We start from the raw sequence: 16197 nt of genomic DNA, 5'->3' as shown, positions 1-16197 counted from the left end.
TGTCGTTTGAATGAAGAGGTGCTGAAGGAGTCGTATTTTGTATATCGCCTAAATCATTAGGGGCTTTGATGACTCCAAACTTTTGCATGACCTTGACTCACTCTTAAAACAAAATTCACTAATTTGTCTTTAATTGTGGAGATAAAGTTAAATCGGATTTTTTTCTTGGTTTTTGGCTAAAAACAATAATGCAATTTGTTTTCCAAGGTCATGATCACTGAGCCTGACTTATCTTCTCTCTCTCCATCATCACTTCACCCACACTAACGATTTGATATCATTACTTATCCAGTGTTAAAACACATTGTTACAGGCAGGAAGATGAATGAATGAAAGACAGCATGTGAAGAGAGAGTCAGTGTGAATGTTCTTGAATTTCAATACCCTGCATTATAGTGGACAGAGGCTTTAAAGGATGAAAACAATTACCATAATTGACTGCCTTGTTAAATAGTGTTTAATCATTGGTGCCTTTATGAGTACAGTACTGTTCCTTTGATATGTTGCTTTCTCATAATTTGGCATATTGTGGCAGTACAGTCGCGGTTCTCATCGCCTCTTGGCATTAGATAGCTACAGTGAGTTCTGCTATAACGCGTGTTTTGATAACGCGAATTTGCTCTAACGCGATTTATGAATTCGGAACAATATTTGTATAACGCGAACGCTTGTTTGCTATAACGCGATTTTTGCTTACTATTTCTCCAATTTTGTGGTATTAACTGTGATTATGGTAAAGAAGAATATCTCCAAAAAGCGTTCTGATGATAGAATTCCCGGTGATTATCGTAAAAGAAAGGATATAACACTTGAAGAGAAGCTCGATGTTATCAACCTCAAAATCACCCTTCTCCCCCATCAAGTTACATTCATATTTTTTCAAGGTAAAGTGTTACATTTACTGTATGATTTCATTATTAGATATGAATGTAACATTTATTTAGACTGTGCTATCCTTTGTGTTAGGCTAACTACTAAATTTTTTCGATTTCGAGTAATCTGCACCTAACCCTATTTTCTCCATAAGCCCTGTTATTTCTATTACGCGATTTCTATAACACGATGTTTTTCAAGAACACAATTATGGCGTTATAGCAGAACTACCTGTACCTAAAACCTTTTCTATATATTTCTGGTTCATTGAAGTATGGGGATATAGGAATGGGTATCTTCCATCCGTACTTCTTCATCGTTTTCCTTTTTTTGAAGATTACTAGAGAAATTTCATATACATTACTGTACTGTACCTCGAAAGTTTATATGCTATGCAAATTAACCTGGCAGTGAAGAGCTGCCCTTCCCTAGCTCCGATACTTTGATTTCAGTATTGTTCCCGACTTAGAGTTTCTCCTTTTAGATCTCCTTTTTCCCCTTTTCTTGTGTTTTTATATATTTATGATAGTTTTATTGAAGTTGTTTGATTGCTGAAAATTGTCTTCAGTTCACCAATATTCTTCATTTACTGTACAGTATCTATACAGTACAGGGTATTGTTTTTATCATTGAATGCTCATTCATCAATTATGATACAGTTTGATCCTTGTTTTTCATTCAACTTCGAAATTTTACCAAACATTAATCACTATTACTATATACTTAAAGTTGGCTTGTACTGTTCCTATTTTGTCTCGAGGCTTGGCTCTGATCTCTCTAATCAAGGAATATACTGTACCGTACATGCATTACATCACTTCTTATTTATCTAAGTGAACCTACCAGGGTTAGCTATAGCTTACAGCATTGTTAGCTTTGGAGTGAATTCAAAGTTCTGTGAACTCGTGTCCAAGATGTTCATATAGAATTATTAGGAAAGTGTACAAAGCCATATTTACTGTCACTGTCTGCCAGGTTGAAGAAATTTATTCTTATGAATTAAAACTATTTTCGAAAATAAATTTCTTCAGGTTAGGCTGTTTTACCTCTTCACTAACTAAACCAGTCCACAGTCATTGGTCCTATCCCTTTTTGTTAAATTTGCATTATTTGGGCCACAGGTTTGCTTATTGATTTCTGCAAGGAGAGTAACGCAGCTCATTAATTAGTTCCACATGTGTACTGTAGGTAATTGATAATTTCACTTTTTCCATTACTTCAAGATTTTGTTAATTGAATTAATAGTTTCCCTGTCTTCCTGGGATGGAGGGATTATGTGAGTTTCCAAATTAGTGGTACAGTAGGTATGAAAATATGTACTTACTCAGACAGATAGTAATTATCATTGTTCAGAGCATAAAAAGATTTACTTCACGTTATTATGCTCTAACACATTGTGTACAGCTTGTGAAAGAATGGAGTTTCATATGGGTTTATGGTTAGAGTAGCGTACTGATGTTGGTTGCTACATGAAAATATAACATGATAATGATGTGTTAATATTGTATATGGATAAGCAGATTATATTAATAAACTGACTTGGTGGTTCTCTTGTCTGCCATAAAATTTCAGAGTTGAAAAACATCTGAAGTGCTAATCTGCCTTGATGCATTATAAGAATGAGGTAAGCAAATACTGTATGATTAACTTTCTAGAGGTATTTGAAAACCAATAATAATAATTATTTTTCATCTGCTTTCTTAGTTTAGAAAAGATTAGTGGAAAAATTAATAGTTTTCTTACAATCATACTCTGGACAATTTTTATAGTGCTAATCCTGACGTATGTTGTCTGTGTAAACGTTGTTTGAATGTATACCACATACAGTACAGTAATTCTGTTTTTACAAGACTTTGATATAAATAGGGTTATCTTGTAAATATTTTACACTTTAATCAATGATTTTACTTATTTATAGGTGCAGTTTATATATTAAACAAATAACTTAGTGTCATTCAAATTGGTGGCATTCTCTTAAATATGCTTCATATTTTAATTTTAAGTGCAGTACTGTACTAAGACCATTTTTTAATGAGTGAGTTCACTTTTGATATTCTGTAGTATGTTACCATTTTTTATAAGTAGAAGACTGCATTCTTTATACAATCAATCCCGTGTTATGGTATGTATGGTTGAAAGGTCCCTCCCAGGCAATGAACATTCCACTCCTGGTGGCAATCTTTTGTTTATATCATTTTAATATCAGGTGGAATCTTTTACAGGTTTGAGGGTAACAGTTTGTATCATGACTACAAAATAAGATCATTAAAGTGAACCTGTTGTTCTTTGTTGTATTTCTTCAATGCCCATCCTGAAAGATCTAAACAAAATGCTGTAGGTCTGACTTTTATAACACCAACAGTGACATTATTTGTGTAGATACAAAAATTTTAATAATAAGATTCAGAAATTCCGTTTAAAGAAGCATATTAAAACGATCAGAAACGATAAAGTTGTTTCACTTTAGTATTCAGTTTAAAATGAGGAAGTTCTTGAATTTTGCGCAGGGTGAAGTTGAATTGTCTTTGTGAAAATGGATTCCAATTGTAATGAATATTCTTGTTGCTGGTCTTTTACTCTCCGATAATATGGAAAACCCTAAGTATGCCTAAGGATTTGTATTCTGTGCTAGGTTTCAAATTTTGAATAGGTTCTTTTGGATCACAAAAAGTGTGGCAACCTTCAAAGTATATTACAGTACAATCCTATATTTATGAAGTAGCTTGTACTCTCTTGATCTAGCCATGAGCCAAAGTTTGTGTATTGCTTAAGAAATGCTTGCAAGGCAGTGTTTGACTAGCTACAGTTGACAGAAAATGTGCAAATCTGAAAGAGATTATGATAGCATCAGGCATGAACTACTGTAAGTTCAAACAAGACAAACTCTGGAATATGTTACAGTACATTCAATAACTCATGCATGCCCAGTACTGCCAATAGTAATAGAGGACTGATCAACCTCCTGACTTGCAAGTAAGCTGTTATGTGACATTTTCAATAGATGTAAATGAAAGAAAAGCTACTTTTAGGTCTTGTGTTTGCCTGGAGCTGAGGTGGGTGATACAGTAGACAGGATGGACAATATCATGATTTGTAAAAGGAACAAACCAATTATAATAATAAAAATAATAATAATAATAATAAACGGTTTATTAATAGAGTTGCAGCCAGTGGCTGAAAATATACAAACTTACATGTGATTTAGACGTTCAATACATTTACAGGGCTGTACAGTTCATAAATGAGGAGCTGTTTATTATTTAAACAATAGATGGGATGGTGCTATTCTTATATCTATCGGTGCGGGCTCTTATGGGCTGAATTTTGTTGTAGTGGAGGACCGCACGAGGTGGGCGGGGGACTGCTGGTGGCAGTAGGTAGCGATGACGAGGATGGTGCAGTAGTCCACTGCCAAACCCTGCTAATGCGTGGTGGTGGAGGTCACCAAGGGATGGCATTTCCAGGGTGGAAAGAGCGTTGTTGTAGCTGGAGTAGTCTGCGCCGAGCATGATTCTGCAGGCCCTCTTCTGTACCTTCTCTAGCTGACGTTGGGTAGAGATGAGAGAAGACGACCAGACTGGTGATGCATATGTTAATTTAGGGAGAATAAAGGCATTGTAGATAGTCCTCAGCTCTAGCATGGGTGCCCCAAGTGACTTGAGTCGTCTTGGCATGTAGAGTCGGTACGAGGCTGCCTTGATAGTGTTGTTTACATGGGCCTTCCAGGAGTTTGGCAGACTGCACTAACTAGAGAGGATGGGCACCCACTGTAAATGCTGGAGCTTGCACTGGAGTAGTTCCGGTATTGAAGTGCATGACTACGGTTTTGGTGTGGCTGATGGTGACCTTGTTCTCCGTAGTCCATTCCTGTAGCCTGTCCAGGGTGCCTTGTAGCGATGAGTAGTCCGGTGAGGTGTTGTCCACCGTTACCCCCACAGTGCAGTCATCCACGTATTTCCACCTGTGAGGAGTGTCTGATAGAGCGTCGTTGATCAGGATTAGGAAGCACAGTGGTCCCATCTTGGTCCCCTGGGGAACACCTCTTTCTGGTGTCTGCTCAAAGTCTCCACGCTTCTGAGTGACTTCTGGCCCATACACCAGTCTTTGCCACATAAAGCCTTTCAGCAGCATTTTTCTCAAATTGGAAGTTATAATATTGTAAATACTTTACAAATTTGAGTATCTGGCCCCAGGTTCTTTGTTCCCCTGCATCTATAATGTTTTAAGGACTGCAGAAATCGTATACTGTACTGTATAAATATAGTTATGTAATAATAATAATAATAATAATTAACGGTTTATTGAAAGAGCTTGGCAGCCAGAAGGCTGAAAATATACAGTTACATATTTGGGGAATGGGTTTCGAATTACAAATAATATACAAGTAACATAAGTGACACAAATAAGACATATAATAACTAGATGGGGAAAAGCTCAAACTACAGTTCATTTCAACATAGTGACAGTGCAAGGAGTAGTGTTTACTGGGAGTGAATACACTGGTTTATTACAAGTTATTGATAATTTTTACAATGGTTGGGACTGGGCTGTTCTTATAGCGATCAGTTCGTGCACGTATGGGCTGGATCTTGGGTTGTGGTGTCGAACAAATTCTCGGACTAGGGATCTCAGGTGGTAGTAGGAGCCGGTGTCGAGGATGGTGTAGAAGCTTCTTACCAAATTTGCAGATGAGGTCGTGGTGATGGTCAGTGAGAGTCGAAAGGGTCAGTGTGTTGAGCGCTTCTTGATATGTGGAGTAGGAAGGGGAGAGAATAATCTTGCATGCCCTCTTTTGCACTTTTTCTAGGTGTTTACGTTGTGTGGCATTTAGGGAGGAAGACCAGGTGGGGAGGCATAGGCATGAGCTTGGGAAGTATGAATGTTGTGTAAACACTGAGGAGCTCGTGTGCAGGAACTCCGAGGGACTTGAGTCGGCGGAGGAGGTGGAGACGGAAACTGGAGGATTTGACAACTTCACTGACGTGTGGTTTCCAATTTAGTTTGTTGTCTATGGTGACGCCGAGGAGCTTAGTGGAATCTACAACCTGGAGTGTGTTGGGACCTAAAGTAATGGAAGGGGGTGGGACAACGTCGGAGGAGAGGTTGATGTGCATAACCATGATCTTGGTATGGTTGATGGTGACGTGGTTGTTGGTGGCCCAGTTTTGGAACTGTTCAACTCGAAGGCCGGTATAGTTGAGAGACAAGGTGTTGGCTGATCCCAATGAATTGAAGTCGTCGACGCTATTTATGACAGGGGGTTTCTCTTAAGAGAACAGAGTGGTCCATCTTAGTGCCTGGGGACGCCACAGGTGAGTGACTGAAAGGGTGGAGACGCCAGCCCTCAGGCGGCGTGCAACGGCGTGCGGTCTGAAGTCTGTAAAAACATGGTATAAGACTTCTCCAGCCGAGACCAGCAACGATGATTATATTGTGGTCAATAGGTCAGAACCTTTAGTATGAAATCAAATGAGGCGGCAACTGGAGCAGTACACAGAACAGGATGGTATGTCCAAGAAAGCTGACAAGACAGTGAGTGGTGGAGGAAGTTTCATGTTGCCAAATTGCTGGTCTGACTCACCTGCAATATCATATAAACCCAGTGAACACAAAACTTTCACAGATTAGGCTGGGTATTGGGGTGATTGCAATAGGTCGTAGCTGATTTAAGTATTGTGGGCTGGTTGACATGGGCACTGGTGATACATAAGAGGTCTTCCAGTCAGCTGGGCATCTGGCTTGACTGAGAGAAGCATTGATGATGGAGCATAGGGGTTTAGCAAGCTCCGGGGAGAACTCCTTGAAAAGTTTCATTGGTAAGTCAATGGGGGTGGTAGAGCGTTTTAATTTTAGTTTGTCCAGGCGTTTTGCTACTTCAAATTCTTCTACTAAGTCAGTGGGAAGGGGGGCTGGTAGGTAAGCAGGGAGAGTGGTTGTGTCAAGCCGGGGGAGCGTCTGGCATATAGTAGCGAAATGGTTATTTGTTTGCTCAGCTGCGTCAACATTAGTGAGATGGCTAAGGAAGGGGAGGGGGTGTGTCTTATTGTTTAGTCCACAGAGTTCTTTAAGCTTACCATACCATTGACTGATGTTGGTCTGCTTCAGGTGTTGTAATTTGGTTGGGTAGTGGGACTTCTTTGCAGTGCGTATTTCGCGGATGACTCGGTTGCGAAGGGACCTGTAGCGGATGTGGTCATTGAGATGAAAGGCTCTGTCTCTCTGTTGCATAAGTCTTTTGATCCGAGGTGTGATCCAGGGCAAGTCAGCTGGGTGAGATCTGACGGACTTCTCGGGGAAGAAGTGGTGGTGGGCTTCCGTGGTGGTGTTGGTATAATTTATCCATTTGGTTTCCACGTCATCCACGCTAAGTACTTCAGTCCAGGGATGGTGAACTATCCACTGCCCGAAGAGGCGCACTGCAGAGTCAGTAATCGGCCTGTAGGTCTTGATGTAGGGTCTCTGTACTTGAGTGGGAGTGGCAGCTGGGGACCAGAGCACTGATAAGTGTGCTACACCCGATAGGAGGCATTGGTTGAGGTGGTTGGTACTGGTCCGCTAAGTCAGTTAAGATAAGGTCAAGGGTATTTTGACCGTGTGTGGGGAAGGTCACAACTTGTGATAGTGATAGCTGGTCCTGGATATCAGTGGTGTCAATTTCATTAAAATCCCCACATAATACTAACTTGGCACATGGGTACCTAACTCTGAGGTGGTCTGAGGTGGTGATGAGATGATTGATAAGAGTGTCTCTGGTGGGTGAGCGAGGCGGATGGTATGCCACACAGATTATGATGGAAGCAGTGTTGCGCGGGTGGGCCCGTGGCATGACACGTACCCATAATGCTTCCACATCTGCTGGGACTTGAACATCCAGGCGTGACGGGCGTAGGTCATCTTGACAGAAGAGGGCAACGCCCCCTCCGCGTCTATGTGAACGAAGGTGATGAAAGAGTTGATATCCCTCAATATGACACGTTTCAGGCACAATTAGCCAAGCCTCACATATGGCAACGATGCTCGCGGCGGCTGACCTGACTGTAGTTGCCAGCTCGTCGAACTTGTTAGCTAGGGAAGTGAGGTTGGATAGCAGTAAAGACGGGAGATCATACCATATCCGTGGAACTTCAGTGTGGTGGTATGGTCTGTCAGGGGTGGGTTTCTCCGGTTTCCTAGTGGAGGTTACGGTTCTAATGGGCTTATGTGTATGACGGCCTTGTCTACGGCTACGCGCGTGGAATATGTTCAGTGACTTGAGTCGCGCGATAACACTGCCATCAGGATAACCGTTCCAACGCTTTAGATGGTACAGAGTGCGTCGGGAGTAAGTGATTGGTGGCCATCTGTTGATATCTGTTGTGGGCGGACGGAAGTGTTTGTCACTGACGGCACTTTGAGGGCCACTGACACTGGTAGACATCTGTTAATATTTGTCAGTCGTAAAGACCGTGGGTCTTTGTCCCTGGTGCTTGGGGTCGCCGACACAGTTTTCACGATATATGTAAACACCGCGGTGGTCCTTGTCACTGGCACTTTAAAGGTGACCGATAAAGTGCCCACTGTCTGACTTTTCCTTGGGGTGCACTATCGAGCACTGCATGATAATCACTTATTGCACTGATGACTTGAATGCTTTGCTGAGAAAGTTCCTTAAGTGCACTATAGGAACACTGCTCCGTAATCAATCGTTCACTAATCACTAGAATGTTTTGCTGAATAGATCCCGGTGTAGTAAGGCTGGTAGGGCGTTGGGGTATAGCAGGGGGAGTGGCAGGGCCAAACAGACTCGGCCTGGCTGCTAAAACCGGGAGCGCCTTCGGGGCACGTCTTGTCTCACTGACGGTTGACAAGTGTGTGGCATTTGAAGATGTTAAAACTACTGCTTGTTTGGTTGTGGATTAGTTTAGTGTCGTAACCACAGGGCTATTGACGAAGCTTCGAAAATTAATTGTGAGATTCGAAGCTTCGTCAACAACCCCGTTGTTACGACACTAAACTAATCCACGATCAAACAAGCAGTAGATTTTACATCTTCAAAGCCCATACGCAAAATACTGTATAGTTATATACGATTTGTACTTGAAGTGATTTGACAAATGAATGAGACTATAGATGACGATCAATCGTGTATAATGTTCTTTCTGCCATCCAGTCGGTATATAGATATGTAAGTTTCGTGTGATTCAGTAAAGCGAACCAATGAATTAAGGAATCAAAGCACCTCAAGGGTTTGGCACTAGGCGTCGCCGCCACTCACCAGTAATCATTAAGGTACGGTGTTGGTGGCGGCAACATGTGAGTCTCTGTGTGTGTGTGTGTGGTGATACAGTGTTTGACGGCTATTTCCGAGTTTTAAGTTCGCTGTTAGTGGATTACCACTTGTTTGTACCGCCGCAAGGGCTTCCAGTTGTGGTTATTAGCAATTGAGTGCAGGTATGTTGATAAAAAAGATGTGTTGTTGTACTGTCGGATCCAAGTAGTATATGCTCTCCGTGTGTCCAGGAATTGTGAATCCCATGGCTCGGGCAGATAATACTGCTATTAAGATGGCTAATAACCAAAGTTAGCATCTGGATATATAAATAAATCCTAGAATTGGCAACGGCTCGTTGTTATTTCCTGGAACCTTGATTTTATATGAATTTATTGAGTAAAAATCATGCAGCACATACATACATAATATGAACATTTAACGAGGTTAACAAATAATTTTCCATTGTGGTAATAGTCAACAGTAAATTTGCCTTTTCAGCCAATACAGCTTTCGTGAAGTTTTGTTCGATTTTCATATTGAACACCAACATAACCTAGAATGAATATCTTAATTATCAGTGGAGGATCCAGGAACTGGCTCGAGAGGCAAAGTAAAAAACCTATTGGTTGAAAATATAACAATTCCTCGTCAACGTTACCGAGTGTTATCGGGTTGGTTCTTTCATGTTAAACACTGTTCAGTCGAAGTTTTTGTCAGGGGAAGCGTGGAGGGTATTGTCGCCACTGCCTTCTTAATGCTGCTGTTGTCAAAGTAAATTGTGTAATCGGGTCATTACGAACATTTCCAATTTAATTTAGGCTGTAGGTATTTGCACTTTATACTGTAGAAACCTCGATCGTTACTTGGGTGTTGGTAGTACAGTGTAACGCGAGTATGTCTCCAATATGTCAAGTGTTTGAATCCTGTTTGGCCCAAACACTTGTGAGAAGGGTGTTATCCAGTGTGACCTTACCAAACATCACGAGTTTCTCGGATTCCGGTTACCTCCTAAATTAACACTGGATAGACCAACAACCCGAACTACTAGTAAGTTGATATGTGGTTAAAAAAAATAATATAAAAAAGATAGTACTGAGCCTTTGGGTACGTCACTGGTAACAATCAGTGTTCAGTGTGCCGTTTGCTCCGCAAAACACAGTGCACATTTTTTTCTACGTTTCTTCGCCAAATTTCAAGGGAGACGTAAATTATTTTGCAATTTAAACAAAAACAATTTAAGCAATTTAGTAATTCTGAACAAGTTTGTAGGAAAATACACCGTGCAATATATATATATACATTTTCTTGCGGTTCAAGAAATTACAGACATGTAGCACTACAAATTCAGATGTTTACCCAATGTATCAAACCTTCGTCAGGTTTGATTTTTTTTTTTACTTCTTTGTCCTGTATCATTTCATATACAATAATTAGTGATGCTGTGGTAAAAATCGAGAATTTGTTCCTGGTTTTCGTTTTAATGACATTTAACATATGGGAATATTCGATAAACATTAACATTTACGGTTGGTGATAACAGGATAGTTAATGCAAATATTGGTAGCATTGGTCGTGGCTGAGGTTTCCTTCACGAAATATTCTGGACTCTGTAGTTATTTCATGTGTTGTCAATATCCCGTCATTCATTATCTAGGTCTTTTAAGAATAAGAGGAGGAATTAAAGAAAGTTCTTGGTCCATATCAGACAGAAATAGCAAATTAACACTGACTTAATCAAGAAAATTATCAACAGAGCCTATGTTACCCACAAGAGCCCATGTTACCCACAAGATCCCACGTTACCCACAAGATCCCACGTTACCCACAGGACCTCATGTTACCCACAAAAGCCCACGTTACCTACAAGAGCACATGTCCCCCCTAAATTATCTTAAAGCATCACATTGACTGTTTAATAGAACAATACATTTGCAAACTTAAGGGAATAACTACCTTCGGTCTTCAGTAAGAGCTTGACACCAGTTTGACACCATTTAATAGGAAAACATAACACAGTTAAGTAATGCACTTCATTGTAATTGTTCTGAACAGGCTACTATTTTATTAGTGATATGCAGAGCACCACTAGTGTTGATCCATTGCACAGGGTTTTGCTTGTGGTTGTGTTTCTGTCATAGATGGTCTTTTTTTTCAGGGACACCATCAATGACACTCTTTTTGCCTTTTGTTGTTCACTTCTTGTTGTTCTGGGCTATGTACCTTCCGTTTTAAACTTCTTTTCGGTAGTAAATCTTAAACGCTGTCGTACCACAACGCCATTCTCTTTAAGAGATCCAAACGCTTCTGCTTTTCATTTTCTTCCTTCTGTTGTTTTTCTCTCCTTTGAGTTTCTAATCGTTATTCGTACTCGCTCTTGTCTTTATTCTCTACAATTTGAATTTCAAACATTGGGATGAGAACGAGCCGGGTACACTTCAGGCCCCACTCCACCCCTCCGTCCACCTACCCGCAGATAACGTTCAGGTCATCCAGCGGAGGCAGTGACTAGGCGAGCTCAAGAGCGGAGGGGCTATAGGATTCATCAGAGCCTTTAGGAGTCCACACATTGACGTATAATTTTTCGAACTCTTCGAAATCCTCGGGTTATTCTATACTTTCAGAGAATATGCTTTTCTGCGGGAAACATTCCAACAGCTTCTCCGTCTTGAATTCGGGAAGTCTGACATTATAGACAATGTGTCCGTCTTCCACTGTGGTGGTGAAGTAGAGAGCCCCGTCAACAGGAGACATTTGAGGAATGTGGCATTTGAGATATATTTCTCGAGCTTGTACCTCCTCCTTGCTTTCATACTCGAACAAGTGGTTCTTTGGCTCGTCCCAGAGACTCTCCTCAGGCTCATACATCCAATTCATATTATGCATTTTATCCGAAAAGAGTGACATTATATAAGGTTAGGGTATATGTGATTAGCAAAATAGAAAAAGTATAATATTTTATGTATTAATTCTCTAGGGATAAGAATAGAGCGAGCGATAAAGTGAAATGTAGTAAGAGGTCTGGAGTGAACACAGAACTAGAACTATAGTGAACATGTAGTACTAGTGTTATAGTGAACATGTAGTACTAGTGTTGTAGAGAACATGTAGTACTAGTGTTATAGTGAACATGTAATACTAGTATATAGTGAACATGTAGTACTAGTGTTATAGTGAACATGTAGTACTAGTGTTGTAGAGAACATGTAGTAATGTTATAGTGAACACATAGTAGTGTTGTAGTGAGCATGTAGTACTAGTGTTATAGTGAACATTTAGCACTAGTGTTATTGTGAACATGTAGTACTAGTGTTGTAGAGAACATGTAGTAGTGTTATAGTGAACACGTAGTAGTGTTGTAGTTAACATGAAGTACTAGTATTATAGTGAACATGTAGTACTAGTGTTATAGTGAACATGTAGTACTAGTGTTGTAGAGAACATGTAGTAGTGTTATAGTGAACACGTAGTAGTGTTGTAGTGAACATGTAGTACTAGTGTTGTAGTGAACATGTAGTACTAGTGTTGTAGAGAACATGTAGTACTAGTGTTGTAGTGAACACGTAGTAGTGTTGTAGTGAACATGTAGTACTAGTGTTGTAGAGAACATGTAGTACTAGTACGTAGTAGTGTTGTAGTGAACATGTAGTACTAGTGTTGTAGTGAACATGTAGTACTAGTGTTGTAGAGAACACGTAGTAGTGTTGTAGTGAACATGTAGTACTAGTGTTGTAGTGAACATGTAGTACTAGTGTTGTAGAGAACACGTAGTAGTGTTGTAGTGAACATGTAGTACTAGTGTTGTAGTGAACATGTAGTACTAGTGTTATAGTGAACATGTAGTACTAGTGTTATAGTGAACATGTAGTACTAGTATTATAGTGAACATGTAGTACTAGTGTTATAGTGAACATGTAGTACTAGTGTTGTAGAGAACATGTAGTAGTGTTATAGTGAAAACGTAGTAGTGTTGTAGTGAACATGTACTAGTGTTATAGTGAACATGTAGTACTACCCTAGCTCACCACCACACCCCACCTCACCACTACACCTCACCACCACACCCCACCTCACTACCACACCCCACCTCACTACCACACCCCATTACTCCAACTTACCACCACACCCGACCTCACCACTACACCCCACTACCCCACCTCACCACCACACCACACCCCACTACCTCACCTCAACACCACACCCAACCTCACCTCACCCAAAACCATACGAGATTCGAACAAATGATCCAAATTCTTTACGCTGATATGAGAGTCGAGCCACAGCGCCATAGATATTCGGTGTCAGTTTAAAAAAATCATCAGAGGATCGAATTTTCTTTTATCGTCAAGTAATTGGTTTCTTTCTTTCTCCTTCGCTTTTTTTCTTTCGTGTTCTCTCACTCTCTCTGTAACCTAGCAGAGTAATAAGACACCTCCCCGTGATTAGGCAGTGAACCATGCCACCTTTAATTAACGACTATGTGGTTTACGCCTTGTTCTCCAGGGGTAATGTAATCTACCAAGTAATGATTAAAGTCTATTAATTACACCTTCCCAGAGTGACTGGCTCATCTTTCACTCGTGTGTGTGGACAAAGGTGTCGGCAGCTTCCATTACTGAACTTCAGTACTAGTACTACTACTGTACTCGGCTACCCATATATCACACCACAACTGACAATTGGGCACCTAGCGTAGGGTATGGGACACCCGGGTGTACCTGTACTTGTCTTTTTGAAATATATGAATTGGGTCTTTTTGTAAATAATTTCTTTGTTAATTTATTTGTCATTGTTCATGTTTCCGCTGTAACTTTTCTCAAATAATTTTACAAAAGATGCAGGAATACTACGCAATATTTTTCATCTTGTTCTACAGTTTGGTTCTATGAACACTCCCTATCTCATAATTATGTATAAAAGATTAATTATATACACTGATGTTCTTACGAAAAGTATGTAACTTTTGGCATGTAATCAATTATGCTTCTCTGTATTTGTGCTAATTTGTTCAGTATCCATATCTGTATCCTCGTTTATATATAAATTTAAATTATTACTATTACTATTACTATTTAATATCGTTAAAAGAGAACCGACTATACAAGATCTTGGCGAGTAGAGTGAGTCGTCCTGCGCCTTTTACACGCAACGCTGAACCATTTTGCTGTACATGATAGAACATTCCCCGGTGGAATTTAAGATTGCATTAATTAAACCTCTCCACTTTTCATATATTAAGATATTCTCTTCATTATTAAAGAATGAGTCTCTCTCTCTCTCTCGGTATCAAGAGAAGCGCCTCGTGCACAATGGTTCCCGGGAGCGGGTGAGGGATAATATTTCAGCAGTAGACCGATATACAGTATTTCATTTTTAGATGACATCTTATCTCCATCATCATTAATTAAACACTGACCAAGATATATACTGGTGACCGTTAACCCAAGCGCTTAACACTGACGGCAGAGTTTCATTTCTTAAGACACAAACACACAGTTTGACATACAGCGGCATCGGCCGGGGCTGCAGGTGTGACCTCAGGTGTGGCCGCAGGGTGTGACCCCCGGTGTGGCCTCGGGTATGGTCACAGGTGTGGCCGCAGGTCCGAAAGGGGAATATTCAGTGGTTTGATTATTTTCTTCCTAATCCGGGCGATTTCCCATGTAATTTTTTGAGCTCGGAAGCTGAAATTTGAACACAATAGTCACCATGAACTTTGGCAAAAACCTTTTTTTTTCTTCAATTTCTGACATATTATACATGGCCTCCCTCCCCATGGGTCGCGGCTGTGTACCTACTGTACAATACACCACTACTTGTGGAAGTGACACTCGGAAGTCCCCTTTTACGCCCAGCATCATCTGGGCGGTGCGGCGGGGCGTCTGTCACCCAGCTCATACTTTTATAATACCATTATTGCGTAAAAATTTAGAGCATCAGTCGTATATATATATATATATATATATATATATATATATATATATATATATATATATATATATATATATATATATATATATATATATATATATATATATATATATATATATATATTAGTGTAATTGAGGAGGGACTACAGTGACCAGAAGAAGAAATAATGAAGACGATGATAACGAGAAAAACAAAAGATATTTAACAGTAAAAATTATACCAGTTTCAGAAATAGGAGGAGGATGTTTGGACGCAGGTAAGAGGAAGAGTAAAGAGGTTAGTGAGGGAGGAGGAGCCAGCGGCGTTCAGTGTGTGTGTGGCTGTGGAGTAGAGAGGAGGCAAAGCCAGACACCCTTTCCCTCTAACAAGGAATGTATCATATTCCTCCTGGTGGTGTATCTAGAAGTATTATCATCTCTGATCAAGAGTAATTAATCAATGTGAATCTTGCTTACAAAAAACAACTTCAATCAATCAGGTAAGATAGGTAAACGATTAGTTATTGCTTGCACCGCACGCCAGCGTAAACAAACATTAGATGGTCATGTTTGAGTTAGTATGTGAGTGTAATTTTTTAATTGTGTTTATTTTTCATCAACGTGTTTATCATAAACTGTACAGAAAACTGATTGGTGAACCGGTGAACTTCGGGACGCAGCAAAACCGAAGCAACAGGTTAAGTGACTGTACAAGTTCACTCACGCAGTTGTCATGACGACATCTGTACATGGGTTCACTTAATCTGTTATGACGACAGCTGTAGTAAGGTGGCTCATAAGGCAGCTTTAGACCTAAGAAACGCCACATCTACCATCTACCATAGTCGTTGTAAGCAGACGTTGAAATAATATTGATCGTGAATATTAAATACGATTACGTAAACAAGCTCCATATATGCAGATCATGATACCATTATAAAATGTTTATTTGATGCAAGAAACTGAAAATATATTATTATTGTCCTGAATTACACGCAACATATAAAATATATGTTAGTATCATTATTCGTACTAGTCAGTGAATGAGTTAAATTAATACGGTCATTTACCTGATAAATATATACGATATTTCGGTATCTCTTTTATATATTAATAATTGTCATGTAAAATTCACTTTAGCTTTTATTTTCACTGGTGACTGACCTC

This window comes from Homarus americanus, unplaced genomic scaffold, assembly GCF_018991925.1.
Source record: "Homarus americanus isolate GMGI-L3 unplaced genomic scaffold, GMGI_Hamer_2.0 scaffold30858, whole genome shotgun sequence".
NCBI classification, from domain to species: Eukaryota; Metazoa; Arthropoda; class Malacostraca; order Decapoda; family Nephropidae; genus Homarus; species Homarus americanus.
The sequence above is the reverse complement of the archived record's forward strand: the minus strand, read 5'-3'. Positions refer to the sequence as shown.